Source organism: Ambystoma mexicanum, chromosome 11 (genome assembly GCF_040938575.1).
Source record: "Ambystoma mexicanum isolate Mex_15411 chromosome 11, UKY_AmexF1_1, whole genome shotgun sequence".
NCBI lineage: Eukaryota > Metazoa > Chordata > Amphibia > Caudata > Ambystomatidae > Ambystoma > Ambystoma mexicanum.
Genome location: NC_090934.1, coordinates 174,895,888 through 174,919,276, shown reverse-complemented (window position 1 = coordinate 174,919,276; position 23,389 = coordinate 174,895,888).

The window sequence follows — 23,389 nt, the reverse complement described above, 5'->3', positions numbered from 1 at the left end:
CTAGTCGCTGTGAGCTGATCCTCCCTTCTATGTACTCACTCCCCTCATCATCATGGATTCCTTCTGGGTCGGGGTCATCACTTTTCATTGCTGTCAGTATGCGGGCCCCATTCTCTGACCATTACTCATTCATTCCGCGATGCACTCTTCGCTCCCCCTGTTCTAGAAAGCTGCAGTGGCAAACTGATGGTTCTCTGCATGTCCCGTTTTCAGGAAGGGCTCCTGGGTGCATCACCTTTGGTCTGCTGCTGCAAAACCCATTCAAACAGGTTCACCCCACCACCGACTCCATGCGACCACTCATTGTTCTCTTTAATTCTGATGTTGGTTAAGATTTAGCGGCCATCTTGGAAGAGCTTTTGAGTGCACCCCAGAATATTATTTTGAATACAGTACATTTCTTTCGGAAAAGTAATGCTCAATGGAGGAAGTTTGTATCCAATTTACTAACATACATTCTTTATATTTTTGTAGATTTTGTAGTGTGTTAGCGTGTATCATCATCCAACATTTTAAAGGGGATTTTTACATTTGTGCAAAAAATAGTTAATACATGTTTTTGTGCATTTACATAGTATTAAAAAAAATCCTTTTGGATAAAAACGCCTTACGAAAAACATTTTCAACGTGTATTTTGGCCATGTGTCGGTGTGTATGCCTTTTCTAATAGTACATTGTTTTATTCATCTGTTGAGAATGTTGGCCCTTTGTGCTAAAAACAATATGTCTGTATACTTTATGTTTTGGTTGTGCTAATTAAGCATTTTTTTGTATACCTAGTTGTTGTATGTTGTCTTGTGTTAATAGATTTTTATTTTTTGTGACTTTTCTAAACCTAATTGTTTGCTATAAAACTTAAGCAGTTTCAGTTTCATTTTTTCACATGCTTTGTTCTGTCTTCATTTTTCTTTTTTATTTCTTCACATTTTGATTGGTAGTATTTTTTCCTTGACATTTTCTCTTGACGTGCATGTCTTTTTACCCAAATAACATGTGCATATATATTATTGTTTTTATAATACAAATCTTTCAGCATACCTCATATACATACCTACATAATACACACATACTTTAAGATATATGTAAACTTTACAGAGCATTAAGTACATTTGCACCGATTCTGACATTTTATTAGAACAAATATACATTTTCTTTAGAATAAAGCCTATAACTAAATGATATGGTTATAACTGCTAATGTGTACATTATTTGTACACCCAAAAAATAATGTGACATTGGATAAAGTAATATATTGTATGCTAACTTTTTATGATTTCTTTATAACTTTGCATTTGCTACTTTTCTAAACATTGCATAAGTATTAGTGTTTTTAGTAGAACCCTACCACATACTTTTTATGTATAATTATATATGCCGTATTTGGTTTTTTATATACAGTTCAATGTGCGCAATGTGTACACGTACAACTAATGTTTCAAAATTAGAACTTGAATCCATTACTATACTAGCATTGTTGCATTTAATATTACAGTACTATTTGTAAACATTTTTACATATCTACTTTTCCGTTTTAAATAGACACCAACATTATTACATACCTTTTAAAACATTTGTAATGGAAATCTTTTTATTTTAAACATTTTATTGGGTTTTTAACAATATAACAATTAGTGTCATCAATGCGCCTATTGAGATATCTTGAGTGTCCCCCCTCCTACCCATCCTCCCAAGACCACAGTTTTTTCTTCTTCAGTTCAGCCTTCACCAGATGTCCATCATGGGCTGCCTGCTTCGTCAGCGGAAGCAGCTTCCTCTGTTGGATTGAATAATGACATCGTGAGCGCCACCCATTGATGTAGATCTTCACTGGTGTCCAGTTTCTGTTCCCGTAGCGCATTCTCCCATGCCCCAGCTTCTGCCGTCGCCCACTTTCGGAGGTCCTCCCACCATAGTGTTGCACTTGGATTTTTGGGGCTTTTCCAACCCATGACGATGCATCTCTTTGCTAGAATGTACATCAGGTCCTTGAGCTTGTTCAGAGGTTTGTTCTTCCTGCTTTGTTAAATATATGCCCAGGATGCACGCCTTTGGTGACTGTACGTCTAAGTTGATGTCTGCTTCGGCCACCTTTGCAGCGATTTATGACCAAAAGGATTGTATTGTCCGGCATCCCCAAAACATGTGTGTCATCCCCGCGCAGGGTTTGTTGCATTTTGGTCATTCTTTGGTTCTCGCACCCTTGAACTTGGAGATGACCTCAGGTGTGTGGTATGCTCTATTACTGATGTAGAACTGTATAAGTTACAATCAGGCGTTTCTGGATACCTTTTTATGATAGTGGGCTATGGATTCCAATTCCTTATACTCGAATTGCAGGCCCAGTCCGTGTTCCCATTTCTCTTTGCTCTTAAGGTCTTGCTGAGTCGTGCTGTCTAACAGTGTTTCGTAGAGCCTCGAGGTTTCGTGTCCTCCTTCGGCTGCATTCAGCATGTTCTCTATGGCCTTGTGCCCAGTTTCTAGGTTCTCGACCTCTGGCCATCGGTCCGTGAGCCTTGTTACCAACGCTGTGTGGAGTCGGAACTGCCCCGTTGGCAGTCCTGAGGTCTCATGTAGCTCCGCGAATGTTAAGATCCCTTGATCACACACCAGGTCACCCAGAGTGGCGACTCTGCAGGGTTCCCATGTGTTTCTTACCTCTTTTAGGCCCCCAGGTCTGTTCGTCATAATAGCAGCTATTGGGATCTGAGGGGAATATGGGTCGTTTATCTTCGCAGTCTTGCAAGCTCGTTTCCAGATCTGGATCCCTAGTTTCACCAGGTATGGGTTGTGTTGAGTCGTGCCTGCTGGGGTCCAGAATAAGTCTCTGAGTAGCATGTGGGGGATTGCCGGTTGTAGGAGTCGGGTGTCAGTTGTGGTTTCATCTGCCATCCATTGCACTACGTGTTTCAGTTAGCATGCTGAGTAATATAGTTCAGAGTTGGGGATTTTCAGGCCTCCTTTGTCGTAGGGTCTCTGTAGCAATTCTAGTGCAACTCTGTGCCTCCCTCCCTGCCGCCTCCCTCCCTACCAGAGGAATCGTCTGCAGAGCTTGTTTAAATCTTTGAAGAACTGCGGGGGGGATGTTGAATGGGACATTGGTGAAGTAATGTAAGAGTCGTGGCAACACCACCATTTTAAGAAGCCCAGCTCTTCCTGCCACTGAGAGCGGGACTCTATCCCCGAAGTCCATTGATTTTTCTAGGCTTTCTTTTGCTCTTACCGTGTTCAATGTGTGTTCGGTCTTAGGGTCTCGTGGATGGTAATTCCCAAATATTTGAAGGAGGTGGTCTCCCACTTAAAGGCCATAGTAGGGAGACTTTCTTCTCTGGCCCCACTTAGGGTAGCTAAGGGTAAAGCTAGGGTAAAGAGCCATGACTTTTCATAATTGATTTGTATCCCTGTATATCTGTGGAACCCGTCTAGAGTCTCTAGAATGCATGGCAATATGTGTTCTGAGATGTTTAGGTATAGGAGTGTGTTGTCTGCATACATAGAGACCAGATGGGTCACTCTGTCTATCACTATGCCCCCATCCCCGTACTCCTGCCTTAGGTATGCTGCATCAGGTTAAATGGCTATAATGTACAGCATGGGGGAAAGTGGACATCCCTGCCGCGTGCCCCTGTAGAGGTGCCATTTGTCTGAGTATGTATTGTTCATACGCCCCCTAGCCGGGGGGACAGTGTATATGAGTTTGGTCCACTTTAAGAAGGCCGGCCCTATCCCCATCTTGGTCATGGTGGCGTGCAGCCAGTTCCACCGGACTGAATCGAATGCCTTAGTGGCATCCAAGGACGCCACTGCGCATTTCTCAGGCCTGCCATTGGTGCTGTATATGACGTGGTGTAATTTGCGCAGGTTCTCTGTAATGGTTCACCCTGGCACACAGCCCGTCAGATTGTGGTGGATCTGTAGCGGGACCACTTTACGCAGCCTCCTCGCCAGCAGGGCTGTCAGGATCTTGTTGTCTGAGTTTAACAAAAATAGGGGCCTGTATGAGCTGCACTCCTCTCCATTCTTACCAGGTTTTAATAGTGGAATAATTACGGCTTCTCTCATAGTGTCTGGGAGGGTGCCTATTTAGTATGCTTCGTTAAACACTTGGGCTAGGAGAGGTGCCAGTGCATCCTCATATGTTTTAGAAAACTCCCCCGGGAGCCCATCAGTTGCTGGGGCCTTTCCAGACGGCAGGGATCTGATGGTGGCCCTCACCTCGTCTGGGGTGATGGGCTCATCCAGGGCCTCGGCCATTTGTGCAACTAGTTTGGGTAGCCTGATAATGTCCAGGACGTCTTCTATTTCAGTGTCTGTGGGCGACGGGGGGTCGGTATAAAGGTCCTGGTAGAACTCAGAAAACGCCAAGTTTATCTCAGCCTGTGTGTGTACTACTGCGCCGTACGGTCTGCGGACTTGGCAGCCTGTGTGTGTAATACTGCGCCGTACGGTCTGCGGACTTGGCAGATGGCTTTCTGGGGGCTTCCCGTTTGTAGAGCCAGGGTAGGAGCTTCCCTGGTTTGTCACCAAAGGTATTACTCCTTTCCATGTATTTTGTGTAGCTGAGTTTCCCTAGTTTTTCCTAGTGCACTACACAGGCTTGTCTGAGCTCAACCACTTTTTGTATGAGATCTGGGTCCGAGGAGGCCTTGGCTTCTAATTCCACCAGCTCTTCCTCGGTGCATGCTAGTGAGGTTATGATGGATTTCCGGGCTCCCCCTATAGCTGCAATCATTTCACCCCTTATCACCACTTTGTACGCCTCGCATGCTGTGCTAATGCATTGCACGCTATTTTCATTTATTTGCCAAAAGTCCAGTGTGGTCTCCCTGATCTGTTCGTGGAAGGCCTCGTCCAGCAGGGCCTGGCCTCTAAGCCTCCACGTGAGCGCAGGGGGTCTGGGTTCGAACGATGTCCAGGAGGTTATTAATGGAGAATAGTCAGACAGCATGTGGAGGTGAGTAGAAGGAGTACTCTCATTTCTCGGGGTGTTGCTCCCTCCATAAGTCTTTAAGCGCAAATTGTTGTGTCAGAGCGATCAATATTTTGGCAGGTGGGGGGTGGGGACGGGCGGGTGGGTTTGCTGTCAGACCTGTCTTTGCGGGGGTCTAAGGTGCAATTGTGTTCTCCCCCCCATATCAGGGTGCTATCTCTATATGGGCTGAGCCGATTGTATAGTGAGCGAAAGAAGACTGTGGCGTTGTGGCTGGGGGCGTAGGTGCTGATTAGGCAGACTTCCTTTCCTTCTATTGTGCCGTGTACCAGGGCTATTCTGCCTTCGTCGTCTGTTTTCGAGTGTATCCGTTTTATGGGGATGGTAGGGGCGATCCAGATCAGGACCCCTCTGGCATACGTGGAGTATGTGGAGCCTATCAGTGTCCCTCTACAGGTTTTGGCTAGTGCTGCAAGCTTTCGTGCATCCAGATGAGTCTCTTGCAGCAGGGCGATTCCAACCTTGCTTCGTTTTATGAATGTGTGAATTCGGCGTAGCTTGACGTACCTATTCATTCCTCTAACATTCCATGTCATGTTTCTGTTTTTGTCAGCCATGAATTTTGTGTGTCCAAAAGTTTGAGGGTGGCGCCTATGGTGGATCCTCTTCTGGTTCCGGTGGTCTTCGATGCTTTGGGTGGTCTTGGCTTTTCCCTATATAATTCCCCAACTGAAATACCAACTCCTGTGTTCTCTCCCTCCCTGAACATTAAACTCCCCTGTAACAAAACCTGTCCAGCGAGGTTTCCCCCATTCTGACTACCCCGTTTCCACTCCATTGACCATGTAGTGGTCTCTTGGTGCCCTACGGGCGGGTTATGTGTACCCAAATTAATTCTGGGCGCAGAAGAAGTCCGCTTCGGCTGCTATCACGTTAGAAACAGTCCGTCTTCGGTACAGCTCTTATTAGGATCTGTCTTACTGCGTTAGGATGTGAGTTTTGCCTTTTTCTTGTGTGCCTTGCCCAATAGCTGGCTTTACGATGGTACCTCACATTGTGGCTTACCGTGGTTTGCGCTTTTTCACTTCTAGGTCAGGGATCTGTTCCCCGTCCATCCACTCTCTGGCTTCCGCCGTCGTGCCAAACAGGCGCGCATTGTTGTTATGCAGTACTTTCAGTCTTGCTGGATATAGGAGCATGTAGCGCAGGCCTTCATTTTTCAGTCTTGCTTTGGTGCAAATGAATTGGGCTCTTTTCATTTGGACCTGGAAAGTGTAGTCGGGATATATGGATATCTTCGCAGAGTCTCTTTGTATGTGGCCACCTGATCTCAAAAAGGCTAGAATTGTCTCCCTGTCTCTGTAGTTGAGTACTTTTGAAATTATTGGCCTGGGTGGGGTCCCTAGGGTCGGCCGTTTGGTGAGGGCTCGGTGGGCTCTCTCGATGGTAAAGCCTTGTGCTAGTTTCTTAGCCTCGATTTCTTGCAGTAGGAGGTCTTCTATATAGTTTGTGGGGTCGTTTCCTTCAATGCCCTCTGGCAGGCCTAAAATTCTAATGTTATTTCGGCACGCTCGCCCTTCGGCCTCCTCATCCCTACCTTTCAGGTTTTTCACCTTCTGCGCCAGTTCGTCAACATCCTCCAGAAGCTGTGCTTTGGTCTCAGTGTTTTCTCGAACCTGGGTTTCAAGTGCTTCTGTTCTGCCAGTAATGGTGTGGACATCTTGTCGCAGTAAGTTCAGGTTAATGGCCACTGCATCTATTTTGCTTTCCATCGACGTTTGGAGCGTTTTGATGGCCTCTAGGATCTGCGAGTTACCTGGTTCTGCTGTCATTTCAGGAGGTTCGGGCCGTGCAGTTGCGGTGCCTGTGGTGCTGGTGTTGGGTCTCACTGGTCTTCCAGCCGCATAGGTCTCCATGGTGGTCTGTTTCCGTTTACCTCTCGCTCCTTTTGTGGACATTACACCCTGGGCAGGGGGACCTGCCGGTTCACTGAGCGGGCTGTACAGTTAATGGGGTGGTGCACCGCCAAGGGGTAGCGCAGCTGCTGTGCACGCTTCGCGGGTTTCTTTCGGCGATCTTTGTGGCTCTTGGGGGCTGTGCGTTGTCACAAGCATTCCCCCAGGGGTGAGTTGGGTGGCCTCCTGGGCTTGCTATGGCGTTGTAAGTCACCCGTCCTTCTCTGCTCAGTGTGTTGGGGGAGAGTGGTCCCGCCGTCGCCCCTGTGGGGCGTTTGGGGGTCCCCCGCCGCTGCCGAGGCAGAGCCAGGTGCCAACCGAGATTACTGTTTGAATGGCCCAGCTGCCACCTTGCTGTCTAATTCAGGTTCCTCTGCGTCGCTGCAGGTAGTGCTCGCGACGACCGGGGTGCGGCGCTTCTGCCACCAGCCAGACTGCTCTGGGGGGCAGTCTTCACGCGGGACTCTAGGGTGCTGGGCCACCAAGGCCAGCCGGCGTCCCGGGCACACACCCTGCTGCAACCCGGTCCTGTGGTGTGCACGTCTCATGCCGCTCTCGTGCCGCACCAAGGGTCACCCCAACGCTCCCTGGACCATCCGGGTTTGCACGGCCTCAGGTCGATGGATCGGGTCGGTGTGCTCAACGCCGCCTCAGCCGTTCATGTGGTGGGCGCCATTTTTCTCCCTGCTCGCTGGCTCTCTGCTACACGGCTCCCCGCTGAGGGGACAGTTCGTAGAAGTGTCGGACTTCGGTTGACTTCGGTTGAAGCTGCCTGGCGTTCCTCGCAGCAGTTGTAGTGGCTGTCCGTTGCTTGCGCTGCACGAGACCGTGGTTTTGCAGCTATATTATAGACACATCATGCGGAGCTAACCGGGTATGCGTCCTTCTTACATGGCGGTTAGCCACGCCCCCTTGTAATGGAAATCTTGGTGTATTTTTTCAAATAAACTACTAAGAGATATTGCATGTAAGTTTGACATCTCCTGTGCCGTATATGCAAAATATGTCCAAAAGACGTACTTTAAAACCAAAATACCTTTATGTATGAAATTGTTTCATTCACGTTTTAAAAAAACTATTCAGATGTAATTAATGCACAAAAGTATTTAATCATGTGAACAGGCAACTTTGAAATTATACAGGGTGACAAAGTTTAGTATTACTACAATAAAATGTATAGGTGCCTACATGTATGCACATTACTACCTACAAAATATTGTACAGCTATTACTTAACCAACACATCTGTAATTTAAATTTATATGAACCCAAAAAGTATTACAGTATTAAAAATGTGCAGCCATTATATTCTTTACAGTTCATTTTCTAAATGTGTAAAATTATTTGTGTGCATATTTGGATATGTTTTAATAAAGAATATTATAAAGGTAGAACTAAATTAATGTATAGAGATGCTAATATATGTAGCTTTATATTACAGTAAACCAATACAATTTAAATGAAATAATCCTTAACTTTTAGGTAAAGTAAAATTCTGTAGGCAAATATATTTGCAGGCTGCATGTATCCAGAGATCTTTACTGCACCACAGTTGTCCCAGAACGAGGAAACGAGATGCAAAATGGCTAGTATTGGATCTAATTTTATTTATTTTAATCCAGTGGTGAAGCTGTATACAAAAGGTTTACTGTGTTACATTACCTTCTATTGCAATAAACATTATGTACAGCTGACATATTTGTTCTAGATTGTTCTTTAATAAAGTGAAAGTATTTACTTTTAACTAATTAAATGCTATTGTGTAAGTAAAAGCTATTATGTGATAGTTAGACTTTTCTGGGGTTTGATCTGTTTATATTGCATGTCCAATGTGTTAAAGAGTTTTCAGTACTTGTTTAAGAAGGTGTGACAATTGTGAAAAGCCTTGAACTCAGCGTCCCTTTGGTAAACACTTGTACAAAAATAATCACCAACCTGCATCAGATGCCGCCAGCAAGCTGTAGTGAGAATCCACCTGGTCACTCTCCCTTTGCCTGAGACTGAGTCAGGGGAAGGGTGAATTTCCAGGGAAACCCTCTGGGGGAGAAATCCCTGTGTAGTGCCGTGGATGGATGCACGTCTCTTGATGAAGTGAAGGGAGGTGACACTGATGAGATGCTCAGTAGTGGATTGCTGGAGCTGTGAAGGGAAGGAGAGGTATTATTGAATTGTGAAGGCAGGTACAAGTGATTCTATATGGAGGGCGAGGGTGTACCTGAGGCCCCTTGATTCAATAGGAACAGCACTGGGTCGGTTGTAGGGTTGCAGGATGTAGTCTTGTCTCTCTGTATGTATAAGGTACTGCAGAATGAGACGGGAGGATCTACACCTACCGGGGAAGGTAGCAGTGAACAGCTGACACACAGCAGCTGTTGCCTGGATACGGGCTTGCCGGGAGTCTGAGAATGCCCGGAGGGATGGAGTCGCACCGGAAAAACTGGAAGCTGTTCTTTATTGCCAAAGGGGAAAGTATACACGGTAAGTGACGGAATGGGAAGAGGGTGAGAGCCTAAATTAGGAATCAGGAAGGAATGAGAAGTAGTAGCAATGTGCGAGGCTCGATCCTTGGAAAACCGCTGAGAGAACAACGGAACACGGAAAGGGAGTCTGGAAAGAGCAGGAAGGAGAATGAAAATGTATTAATCACTGTCAGTACAATAGGACATGCGGTTTAGGAAAACACATGCAAACTTACGGAGCGTGGCTTCATGCGGAGTAGCAACGCGAGGCAGTTCTGACAATGGCTGCTGATAAACTTCCATGCATGTGGGGGGAGGAGCCGAACCCACAGGGCATGCAGGGAAGACTGAAATGGTACTCCGAGATCATGCCACCACGTTAGGGGAAAGGCAACAGCGCAATTCCAAGTGCTTTCATCTGTCCCACACAGACCATTCCCTAGCCCAAGGCATGACAGTATGCCCCCTCTAAAGAGAGACGGCACCCGGCTTACCCGGAAACCAGTGAAAAAACTGCACACCAGGCGAGGGCCGTGCACCACCGATGCAGGTTCCCAAGTGCACTCAGCAGGGGAATACCCCTTCCAATCGACAAGATACTGGAGAGTGCCCCGTCGATATCTGGAGTCACAAATACCAGCCACTTCGTACTCAGGGCCAGAAGAGGTAGCTATCGGAGGAAGATGAAGCGGTCGACACTGCTGGTAATGGCTAGGGACAACCTTCTTGAATTGAGAGACATGGAACACTGGGTGAATCCTGTGCCAGGAAGGAGGCAGACAAAGAGGGAAGACAGCAGGGCCCCGCAAACCAAGCACTACGAAGGGACTAAAATATATGGAAGATAATTTGGAGGGCACCAAATGCTGGGGGAGAAATCGAGAGGCCAACCACACCTTGTTGCCAATCTGAATCACCGGAGCAGGGGTTCTGTGCCGATCTGCAAAGTGTTTTATCTGATCCTGAGCAGCCTGCAGGGCTGCACGCGGTGTCTTATGACCTTGCTGAATTTGTACGATCAAACCGTCAATGTCCGGGAAAACCACAGCCGGAGGAAGCAGGGATGGAAAGGTAGCGGGATGGTAACCATAGGTGCACAAGAAAGGGCTGGTTTTGATGGAAGAATGAACTGCATTATTGTAAGCAAATTCAACCAAGGAGATCAGTTCCTTCCAGTTATCCTGGACTGCAGATATTTAACACCGTAGGTATCCTTCGAGAGTCTGGTTCACTCACTCTGTTTGGCCTTTGGATTGGGGGTGATATCCTGAAATCAGCGCCTGTTTGATAGCCATCGTAGCTTAGATCTGCTTCCAATACCTGGAGGTGTACTGCGAACCACGATCGGACACAATGGTTTTGGGAACACCATGGAGTGAAAAGATGCAGTCGATGAAAAGATGTGCCATTCGGGCTGCTGAAGGAATTCCGTGCAATGGCAAAAAGTGGGCCAGTTTGGTAAAAATAGTCAACAGTGACCCTAACAGCGGAACACCCATGAGAGTGCGGTAGGTCTATTATGAAATCTGTTGATATTCTCTGCCAAGGTCTGTCCGGCGAGGGCATGCAGACCAGATTCCTGTCCGGGGGAGTACAGAGTGTCTTGTTCTGTAAACACACAGTACAGGAAGAGACATATTCCTGAACATCTGCATGCAGAGAGGGCCACCAAAAGTATCTTTGGATGTATTCCAGGGTTTTGGCCACTCCTCTGTGTCCTGCTGATACTGAGTCATGTTATATTCGTACTGCCTCTCGACGAAGCGTCTCTGAGGGTAAGTATTGTATTTTTGTAACATTCAAATGTTTATCCTGTTGTAATAGGTTTTATGTGTAATAATAAAGTTTATGTTTTATTATAGTAAATTTGTATGCATTTACTTTGTTTTTTTACAGATGTTATGTATATTTTCTTAGCCTTCAAGAACATTTGTATACATTGGCCCTCATTACGACCCTGGCGGAATTCGGAAAACGATGGCGGAAATGCAATACCGCCATCGAATAGCGCTCGGTGCGACTATGACCCGTCACCGCAAAGTACGAAGCCACTAGCGACACCGTAGTGAACGCCAACGCCAACTGCACCAAGCACGCGCGCGCCATGCCAAACCGTAAACACCACCATGGCGCAAGGGTACGCCAATTCCGACCCTAGCGGACATGTACCTAACGCCATCAAGCATGGCGGAATGTACCATTCCGCCATGGTGAGAAGTACGGCATCGCGAATCAACCGTAAACGGCCCCACTGAGTGCCTGTACACCGCTCCCTGCCCACAAAGTACAACTCCCCGTAGGTGCAATGAAGCCACAATGCAACCAGTGAAATGTACAAGTCATCCATGCATGCCAACGAACAAAAAAACACAACAGGGGCCAATGGGAGCTGCAGGGCACAGATGGCACGAATACAGAAGCCATCCCAATGGACATGACCACAGTCCCCCACCAAGAAACGCACGCAAACACAGGCACCTGTGACCAGCAATATTCCGAAAATCACATCATTCCACCAGTCCACCTGGCTGACCGGCATCTGTCACACAAAACCCAATCCCCCGCCCCTGAGCATGACAACATTCAAACAGTCATATTGGCATCCCCCATCCCTGACCTCACGGGCTTCGTAGGCAAACGCGCCCAGTACAGTACCACGCAACTAAACTCCGAAGCTGGAACCCAATGCAGATCTCCTCACAATACATCGCTCCCCAAATAGGCATATGCCACATCACTTGCAAAGAAGAACGCTACACGGGCCAAATCAGAATAGAAATTTAATGCACAACAAAATCACCAAGCCCATACAGCCATCAGGCCATGAACTCCAAAACACATTTCACCATTGTGGGCTGCATCCGCAAGAAATGACCAGCCACTACTTGTGTGACGCCCTGTTCCATCATGGTACACAGAGCCACATTCACGTACGAAAAGGCAACATGGAAGCGCACAGAACCGCAGGGCCGTCCCAATGGGGAGGCACTAGTCCAGCTGAAAGGCCGAAATGTTGCTCCGAGCCACCAGTACTGCGTAAGGGCATGTGGCCCATTGGCGATCGTCCCATAAGATCGTAATGCTGCTCCACTGATTAACACGAAGCAGCAGGTGTCGGGAGTAAAACCCATCTGCAGGAGTGGCATACAGATGGCAGTGGCAAAAGGGGAGGAGATACCTGTCAACCAAAAGAAAAGAAAAAGAACAGAATGGCCATCAGAACTACATTCCAACAACTCACTTCAATGATCACACTAAATCCACAGCCATATGCATGCTAGCCCACTCCAAAGGTCCATCACCACCCAAAAACCACTTGCGACTCATAACTATCTATATCGAGGTGTAAACACCATCACAAACGAGTGTACCTGTGCATGCGTCTGTCAAAACAGAATCCATCAGATGGGATTGGTAACGTGCATGGACACAAGTGTCTGAGGGCGCGTCGAGACAGGGAGGGCTCAACAAGGCCAGATAGACGATGGTCCCACTATGGCAGCCCTGCATCACATAGCGTAGGGGAGGCGGATAGATCCCAAGAAGCCCTGTACATGGCAAACTCTGTATCAAATCACCTGCCCATGCATCCATTCATCATTCCCTCATCCCGGGATTAAAACGCCTGAATATTTACTCACATAACATTAGAAATATCCATTGAGTCTGTGCGTTATGCAGCCTGCAAAATCCACAGTGCCCCAGCCCGTAATTCCAGTGTAGTGAAGTAACATGTATTTGGGAACGTCCGGCCTCATCGCCCACGTCGCTATTGCGCATCCCATACTATTCATATCAATCATTGCATCCTCGCCATGGCCCCTGTCCCAAGGACATTGAACAATAGTACGTTATATTTGCAGTCAGACCTGTGGGCATTTCCTCGCCGCCAGCTGAAAACCGAAAGCGCCGCCCTTCGAATTCCTCATTTGCAACATCACGTCGAAGAGGCATCTGTGGCCGTTTGAAATCACTAATTAATCCATCGAGTGCGGCTGTGTGTGAAAATGGCAACTGCCTTCACCCACAAATGGGACGCCCCGCCCGTCGTTGCAACTCGGTACAGTGATGCATGAGGGCCCACCGTTACTCGAGTACTACGTTCCACTGACCCTTCACAAGTCTGTTCGCGACTGCACAGATAGTATGTGAAACAATGGGACCACAGCAGAATGAACATATCAACCAATGTTACACGGCCATCGGGTACAAATACATGATTGCAATAGCAAGATGCCATTCCCCGAATTGCAGCGTTGTGCGCGGGACGTGCTCGGCCAAAGGGGAGAGCAGTTTGCACAGGTGGAATGAATCACCACAGGTGGAGGCCATACAGCCTGATAACACATAAATTGCACAGCCAGTCTCCTCCCACAACCACACCGAAATGCTACCGGCAGGACTCGCGATGTTGGCCCTGGGGGACATGATAGCACTGCAAGTACTCCAACTCCAAGAAGAAGACGAACACCAACTACAACCGGCCGCACGGAGGAGACGCAGGAGGAGGAGGAGGGCAAGGCAGGGCCAGCAAGGGCCGCCAGCACAGCCACTACCACCACGCAGGCAGCCCGCAATCCCACGCCTCCGAGCACATCCGTTCAACCTCACTGATGAGCAGATCCACACCCTCTACCGTCTGGACCGGGACACCATAGCCACCATTGTGGACATGACACAGGCTGACCTTGTCAGCATGATAGATAGCCCAACCGCCATCCCACCCCTACTGAAGGTGGTGTCTGTACTACACTTCCTGGCCACAGGCACCTACCAGCACACAGTCGGACAGTTGCATGGCATTTCTCAGCCACTGTTCTCACGGACACTATTGCAAGTGCTCGATGCCCTCCTGCAGCACGCAGACGACTACATCTCCCTACCACGCTTGGAGCAGGAAATTACCAACACAAAAGTGGGATTCCATGCACTTGGCGGCATACCGGGTTGCATTGGTGCCATCGACTGCACCCATGTGGAATTGGTCGTCCCACATGCCATGGAGGCCCAGTACCGCAACCGAAAACAATTTCATTCTCTGAATGTACAAATGGTGTGTGACTCCAACAGGATCATTACACATTGTTTTGCCCGATTCCCTGGATCAACCCATGATTCTATGGTCTTGAGGAACTCTACAATACCACGCTACATGGAGCGACACGCAGGGAACAGATCCTGGCTATTCGGTGAGTCTCATTACATGCATGATAATGTGGGGTATGTGATTCGGCAATGACCTGGCAGGAAGGGGGGGGGTGTGTGCGTACGTAGCAATGGCATTCCACATCATACGTTAATCGTCCACATACAGGTGATGCTGGATATCCACTGAAGAGATGGCTCCTCACACCAGTCCGGAACCCACAGGACCAGCATGAGGAAGACTACAACCATGCCCACTCACGTACCCGTGTAGTCATTGAACAGGCATTCGGCCTACTGAAGGGTCGTTTCCGCTGCCTCAGCAGGTCTGGCGGGGCACTCCTGTACCGCCATGAGAAGGTTGCAAAGATGGTGATGGCATGTGTCATGCTCCACAACATGTGCGTACGTAGAAATGTGCCCATGCCCCCTGACGCAGAACTGCAAGCACCTGATGATGGTCATGATGAGGGTGGGGATGTGGCAGCACCTCAAGGAGTCTGCGAGGCACCGGAGGGCCGTGACATTCGTCAGCATCTCATTGATATATGCTTCTAGCACTCACGCCTGGTGGCTGATACATGGACACGGGACTCGTGGCACTGTGTGTGTCTGGGACATGCACAATATGGACTGTACGCCTATGATGGCCTAGTACACAAAGATCAATGTCCACACATCTCATTGGTTGATCGTGCACTGTTTATGGCATATGTGATATCATGTAGTACACCCTATCGACCCGCCACCCAAGTGAGCCCAACACACCCCCTCCACCCTCCTACCTCCCCCCCGAACACCAGTGTCCAAAGATGCTCATTGTCAGTGGGCTGTCGCTATTGCAAGCCCCCTCTGCGGGTATCAGGGGCACCCCTGCCTGTGGAGCGCAGGTTCCTCCCAGATCTACGTTGGGGGCTGCCCTGGACGGAACTTGCAACGGATGATGTCTCTGCCTGCTCACGTCCATGCATGTCCCTAAGGGTTTGCGAGAGCTCAGTGAGCACACGGCGCACTGCGGCAAGTTCGGCACATACGTCCTTGGACGTCGCATGCAGTTCCCCCCTCAGGCTCTCGGTGCTACTCTCCATTTGTGCCCTTAGTGTCTCTGTACCTCTCTCCATTTCTGCCCTAAGTGTCTCAGTTGATGTTTCTATGTCTGCCTTAGTGCCCCCACATTCATCGGCATGGTCCTTGAGGAGCGTGGCCAGTTGCTGCTGTTGCACGATTAACTGGTCGAGGGACTGTTGCCTCTGCTGGGCCATGGCCATTTGCGGGGGTGTCACAGAGGGGCTGTTGTCCTCATGTTGCCTTGCCACAGGGCTTGTGGGGGATGGCCAGTCGTCGTCTTGTGGGTGCCCCTGCGTGGTATCCTCATGTTGTACGGGATGGGACAGACAGGGGGATTGGGACAGGTCATGGATGGATCTGACTTCGACATCCCCGTCTTCTGTGTCGGAGCATGCTGCCATCAATGGGGTGTCACCTATGGTGCTGCTGCCACCAGAGGCAGTGCCTTCTGTGGCATCCGTTGGGGGGACCTGTGGTGGTGGTGTTGTGGGCATGCTGGCTGCTGGGGTGCCTGTTGATGTTCCCTCCTCTGTGCTGCCACCTGATTTGTGCTGCTGCCGTGTCTTGATGCGTGCAGCTGAGGTGGAGGGTCTTTGGCCGTTGGTCTTGGCCCTCTTTGCAGGTGTGCTGGTAGGGGTGTCCTGATGCTCGTCGTTTGGATCGGACCCTGTGGTGGAGTAAAGGAGGGCGAGGGTTATTAATGGGTCTGTGGGTATTGGAATGGCATTGTATCACATGCATTGGGGTGGTACCTGAGGGTGATTTGGGTCGGGGCCTTGGAGGTGCTTTCATTTGTGTGTGGGGTGAGGGTGCAGTTGTTTGGCAGCCTGCAGTTAGGGTGTGCCTGCTGCACGTGTAGTGCGTGTTTTAGGGGTTTTTAATTATTTATGTATTTATTGTGGGTTTTAACGTGCGCTATCAGGCCGATGTGTGTGGACGTTCTCCTGGACATGTGTTTCTGTTGCACTATGTGGACACATGGTACTTCACATGGATGGACTTTGTGGATTTGGCATTGTTTTATTTGGCCCACCTACCTGAATCTTCGGATGTCTGCACTCCTTTCTCCATCCCTCCGACTCCCTCTATGCTCTCCATTTCGATGGTGGAGGCATAGATTTCTTTCCAGGGGGTCAACTTGATGGGTGATTCAGGACCTCCCCCGGTGGCTGTGGCAATGTTGCGGTTGGCAGAGAGTATGCTGCGGACGCGTATCCGCAGGTCGTCCCATCGCTTTCGGCATTGCTGTGGGTTGCGGGGTGCGGTCCCCACCGCACTTACCCGCTGTGCCACCAGAGCCCATATGGCCTTCTTGTTTGCAAGTGCCGTCCTGGTCATTTGCGTGCAGAAGACGACGGCAGCATTCTCCTGGAGGGTCTCTGTAAGCACGGTGAGTTCCTCACGGGAGAAGTGGACCTGCCGCTTGCGGTCGCACGCTTTCTTCGCTACTTTTCCCATTTTTCTTGGTTTCGCTAGGGTGGATGTCGGGTTGGGGTGTGTCTCAGGGTAGTGTTTTTAGTGGTTGTGTGGTTTTAGTGGTTTTATAGGTGTACGGCGGGATGTTTCCCGTTCCGGGCCCATGTTTTTACTTCCGTTTCCGTATATTTCCGGTCACCGTACTTTCCGGTAGGCGCACACTGCGGTGTCCGCTGTGATGGGTGGCGGTATTGCACCTAGGGCGCCGTACGGCGGCGGTGTGGGCCGTTTTGGGGTCATTTCCGCCATCGCGGACTTTGCACTTCCGCCATGCCGTGGTGCTCGTGCCCGATGGGTCGGAATGGGCCGCACTTTGCTCCTTCGTGCAATGGCGGAAACGCTATTTACGCTGTGGCGGTCCGGTCAGTCACTTTCCGCCAGGGTCGTAATGAGGGCCATTGTAGGTTTTAGTGGTAAATATACTTTATATACTTTTATATTTATAATACTGCTGTTAGTAGCAAGGTATATTTTCTTAAAGTACACACGAATAGTAGAATGTAAATGTGACTATTTAAACCTTTTTTGTATAATGCATGTATATACACTTACTAAGATGTAATGTAAGTATTAACATGAATATAAACAAACTTGCAATCATCTTTACTTTTATACACAGTAATGTTATTTTGCTATTTCATTTTTGTGTTAACATTACTTCTGTTTTAACAGGTTGTATGTGTCCTAGCACCCCGGATGGGAGATCATGGAGCCTGCCAGCCAACCTCTAAGCTCGGAAGGTGGGATTTACCTCATCTGCATTCTGAGTCCCCTCAGAAGTGAGAGGCTACCAACTTCCCTGCTGGGCAACAGGTAAGTTCCACTGCCTGCGCCCCTTCCACAATCCAGTCCCTGCCCCACTTACCTGTAGCTGCCTCGCCTCTCGGAAACACGGAGTTCATTGCTTACCCACCGCACCCATGGCCACCATGGAAAGGGAGAAGTGTAGTGTAGTTCCCTTCTCACTTGTCCATGGTGGCCATCTTGTCTTGTAGTTTATTTTAAGTTGAGAATGGCAACAATGCCATTTCTCAACTTAAAAAAACGTTTAGCATCCTGGAAATCATGCTTGGATGCTAAAAACAATTAACCCCTCCCTGGGGGGGGGGGGGCATTACTGGCTGAGGTAATGCCCCGTTGCTCACATTAAAGCCCTCATGACTCAGCCCGGGGCTTTACCTGACCAAGTAATCCCATCACACATTAGGATGTAAAATATAATTTCTTAAAACATGCATGTATTTTAGAACATAAACGTTCATTTTTGTAGTGTTTTTATAATGCGTGTGTACATGAATTCGTAGAAATAAATGAAGAAAAAAAACTGGATGTGATATTTGTTTGAATTTCGGCTGAACAAAAATTTCGAACAGCTGAAAATGTAGAATTAATATCCCATTCAGTGCCATGATAGTGAACAAGGTAGGCAGGGGTTGCAGGGGTATCCCCCATACCTTGTTCACTACAATTGCATCAGGGGTTACAGGGGTGTCCCCCGTTCCATAAAAAAATGACCCTGTGGCACCGGTTCCATACACTTAAGTGGAGGGTACAGTGTTGCAGAGGGGTGGAAGAGCGAAGTGTGCTGCCAAAAGATGAATAGGAGGGGGGTGGGGCGGTACGCGTTACTGGAAATGTCTGTGGGAGAAATAACCAAAAGTCATTTTCGTTCAAATGACTTTCCTTTTTTTCTCCCTCAGACATTTCTGATTCTATTAAATCATGGACAACCTGTGTACATAGGGACTAAGATGTAATTTGTAAATATTACTGTGCATATAAACACACACTTCCTCTACTGTTAACCTAATAGTGCCTGGGGAACAGTGTTTATTAATATGTTTTTTTAAAGATGTTTATAAAGACTGAATTATTATGTAATAATACAAGATGAACTTAATAAAGTCATCTCTTATGTATTTTATGATAAAGTATAACTTTTATAACTTTTATGTTTACTTAAAATATAAAGGTAACATTTATTGTATATTCTGCGGTATGTTGTTATATAAGACATTTAGTTCATTTTAAACGATTATAAGACACATTATATGCCAACTGTATATGAAGTGTTTATGACATTTCTAATTAACTTTTCTGTTTTTAATTATAAATGTAGTTATACAATTTCAACAAAGTAGTTATAGACTCTAAATTTATTTTGAACACTTTTGTTAAAGTAATGTTTCCTGAAAATATATTTGTTAAAAATGTACTTCCAAGTTATAGTAACATACACGTTTGTCCAAAATATTTTATTATATAAACATCTTTTTTCAAAACATCTTTTTTTTTATTTATTACATTTTTAAAGTGATCACACAGCCCGCGGGCATTGAGGCACTCATTTTAGGTGCTTATTTATAACGCGCTTAAACGCCCGGACGTTTCTAAGCGCGGACCCGGGGATCGAACCTGTGTTGCTTTGCGTCATCTTGCTTCCAAGGCGTGCATGTTGCCGCTGAGCTATCCTCCTGGGACATTGATTTTACAACACAATAAACTATTCCCCAACCGAGCCCCCCCACCCCAGAGGCAGCTTCCACACTGTCCTTGGTCCATTACTTTCATGGACCGGTCGCCGAGATTGATTGTAAGTCTAATAGTTTCAGGGGCTGGGGACACCACCCTGTCTGGAAATCGTCTCTAAGGAAGGCCAAAGTTTCTCCCCAGTCTTTTTCTAAGGATTGGACATTGTTGTTCATAGCGTATGTTGCCCTCTCAACGTCTATAATGTCCCATATCTTCCGTAGCCAGTCCTGCATCATGGGTACCTCTGTGCTTTTCCACCTCTGCGCTATTACCGTCATAGCTGTGAGCGTGAGGACGACTCTTGCTTTTTCCCGAGTTCTGGGTTCCCCCGCTACGGTGTCCCCTCTGACTCCTAATACAATTTGCTCCGGTGGTCTACTATTTCCCAGCCCGTAAGCCTGGTCCTGCGCCTTCTGCACCTCCTGCCAGAATGGCTCAATTTTTGGACACCTCCACCAAATATGCTCTGCCGTGCCCTCCATACTACATCCCCTCCAGCAGTTCCCTGAGGCTCCTGGATATATCTTGTGGTGACGGGCTGGCATGTAGTGCCAGCCAAATAATATCTTATACTACGCCTCCTGCAATTGGGATGCTCTATATAAACATCTTTTTTATAGGAAGAAATAACTTGTGTAAATGAAAGGTACAAAATATTGCACTAAAAAGTGATGTTAACAACACATCCTTATTAAGTTAAATATCAAACAAGAAAATCACATCACAAAACAAAAACCAATGTACTTTTCAGCTACTGATGTTTGAATTTTTGCACTGCATTTATTCCTCCACTGCAATTACGGTACCCCACTTAGTGCACTCCAAAACTACTGGCATATTCAATGGCAATTGGTGGTAATGGGGCCATTGTCAACATTCACCATCCTGATATGTTTGGGCTTTTTTGGGTGTGTCGATTACATCGAGTGGGTCCTGTTCAGTAGATTTCCCATGTTTCCTTTTTCTTTATAGTGTTTGCATAATGTAGAAGTTTTTTCTGTGACATAACAATATTGTTATTGTGGTATTTATTGAGCGCTGACCTAGATTCGAGATGCAACAGAGTGCTTTCCAGAGGTATACAACAATACAGATGCATAACGCAGCGCTTTCCAGAGTTAACAACAGAACAGATATACAGCGAGGGAAGGGTGCAGAGGGGAAAAGAGGAGGAGTACAGCTGTGCAGGATGGAGGGGAGGAGACGGGTGGATGGCATCTGGCAAGTCAGATGGTGCAAGGGGCACTGTGATTGCCTAGGTGTTGAGGAGGAGAGATTCCTTGAAGAGGTGGGTCTTAAATTCTTTTCTGAATTGTAGGAACATGGAGGCGAGTCTGATGCCAACAAGGAGGAGGTTCCACAGTCTTGGGGGGAGGCAGAGAAGGCTTGTATTCTGGTCCTTTCTTTTTTTTTGCAGCAGATTTCAAGTCTGTACGTGTCCTAGCTTCTGGTGGTGCGCTGTAACTGAATTACCAAGAATACACTTTTTCAGATTTCCTCTTTTTATGCAGACCACGCAACTGTTACAAATCACTTGAGCAACATTTTTTTAAGTCATCTGGCTCCGACATTCAACATACTTCCATTACTGAGAACGCAATTTACCAATTAGGAGTGTGCCACACATGCATAATGTTTTTGGTTCCCCTTATTAGCATCTTTGATATTTCTGGAAAATGTAACTGTATTCAAAATAGAGCTAATGTATATGAGTGTGTTTATGGAAGTACATGAATGTAATGTACTTTCTGGTGTAGTAACATTTTTGTAATTCTTTTCTGCTTTGATATATTAATTTTAGGGGTTGCATTGAAACATACATGTTGGTGAACACTTGCCTTTTTAGTATTTGTAGTTCCTTCTTTGTGTGCAGGAGTAGTTGTGATTAATTTTGAAACGTGTTATTTATCAACATCTGCAAAACAAATAATAATTTTGTGTGCATTTGTAATCCATATTTTTTGATATTGTTATTTTTGTAAAAGTTTAAAAATACTGTATAGTTTACTAATATGTAAGATTGTTTTCTTAAATGAACTGACACTGTATTGTATACAACTAACAGCATGCACATTTTAGCACTAATATTAAAGGCATACCTTTAATAAACCCTTTACTAACAAGTTATATTTTTGGTTGTTATGTTAACATTACTTGCCGTCAAGAGTTGTTTGTACTGTAAACCTATCTTCTGGTGGGGGGGTGGCATATTTTCCACATCTGTGTAAAGCTGTTTTGTTTTTAAATGCATATTCACTGCTTAAAACTGTAACAATGCTTGGTTTTTGGTGTTCACTTTTATATTTCACTATATGTTTGTACAAAGGATGCCCGTATTACCCACATTTCATAAACCTTTATCACCTATTTCTTAGACTTACATGCTTTACATACATTCATGTTAAACTAGTCCAGATATTTCAACAAAGTCCATAATTATATTGCACATATTCCATTTATTATAAAATTCTGTATAAGAACAAACAGTATTTACCGGCACAGCTACAGCCAGAGTCATAGTGAGGCCTAATGTCTTTTTGGAAGATTCAGTTAGGTGGCGCTATTTCACATGCTCTGATAATCTGTTTCAACGCAATACTGAGAGAGATAGTTTTCAGCAGCATGCATGTGCGGCCAATAATTTGAAGCGTTCAGCTTCAACAAAACCTTGTTTGAATTAATAACACAAGAATATTACAAAGAGAAGTGCGTAGTAAATGAGAGTTCAATCGTTTCAGCGAGAAGCCGCATGAAGAGCTACAGAGTCATCCGTACGTCAAGTAAGGTCTTTTGAGAAGCTGTCTGGAAGTGATCAGTGTCTCTCCTGTTTAGGAGTAGGGTATTCTCCACATAGCGCCTTCGGCAGAAATCAATTTTAGTGGTTCCATTAAGTGGTTCTTTTTTCCTTAGTTGGATGGCACAAACTACATTAACTGAAATAGTAAGCAGCTAGCTACTAAGGAAAAACAGCCTTCTTTAAAGCTTTGGCAGCAGGAAGTTGGCAGGGGCGGTGATTTCTATGAAAACAGTACAACAAAAAGACACACATTCTTTTTCACTTGATTAAGAACTTCAATGTTTAGTTTTTGTTTGGGAATCAAATAATTCTTAAAAGAAAGTCAACACTTTAGCACTGAACTTTCAAGTACTGGCAGTTCATTTCAGGAGTGCTAGTAGAAGATTCACATTGGAAGTGTTAGTTTTGAATGTTCATGAATCCTTTGATTGACATCACCACTGCCATCAAAATCTGATCCTCCAACCCAGAGAGGAGGATAACAGGTATTGCTCTTAATGTGGGGATTATAATGAGAGGGTATGAGTTTAAGAATGAACCTTAACCAGATTTCTTATTAACAGATTTTGTTTCTTATTTCCCTACATAATTCTGACTTGCCAGAAGACATGAATCTGTTGTTTGTTGTTTTATCCACTTCCCTTTTCCCCTGGGGAAATTGGACTTGCAGCTGTTAATTTTATCAGTTGTGCATAAAATCTCTGAGGGATCTGTGGGGTTCAGCAGCTTCCGCAGATTATTAATCTACCGGACCGGACAGAATGAAAGGCCATCTTGTTCTCACCTGAGCTGTTGAATCTCATAGGAGGTCACTGTGGGGTCTTTGGGGGATTTAGTTCAGGAGTTCAGGAAAGAGTTGCGAGTAGCTCATTTGTAAAATGTTAAATTAAATAAGAGAGTGGAGGAATTGAGAGAGAAGATGTCACAGATTCAGATAACCCTTAGGGAACAGCAATCCCCGGGGTATGGAATTTCTGCAGGAGAGCGGTAGCCACCAGTTTTAGTTAGAGAAAGTGCCAGGGGTTTAGGAG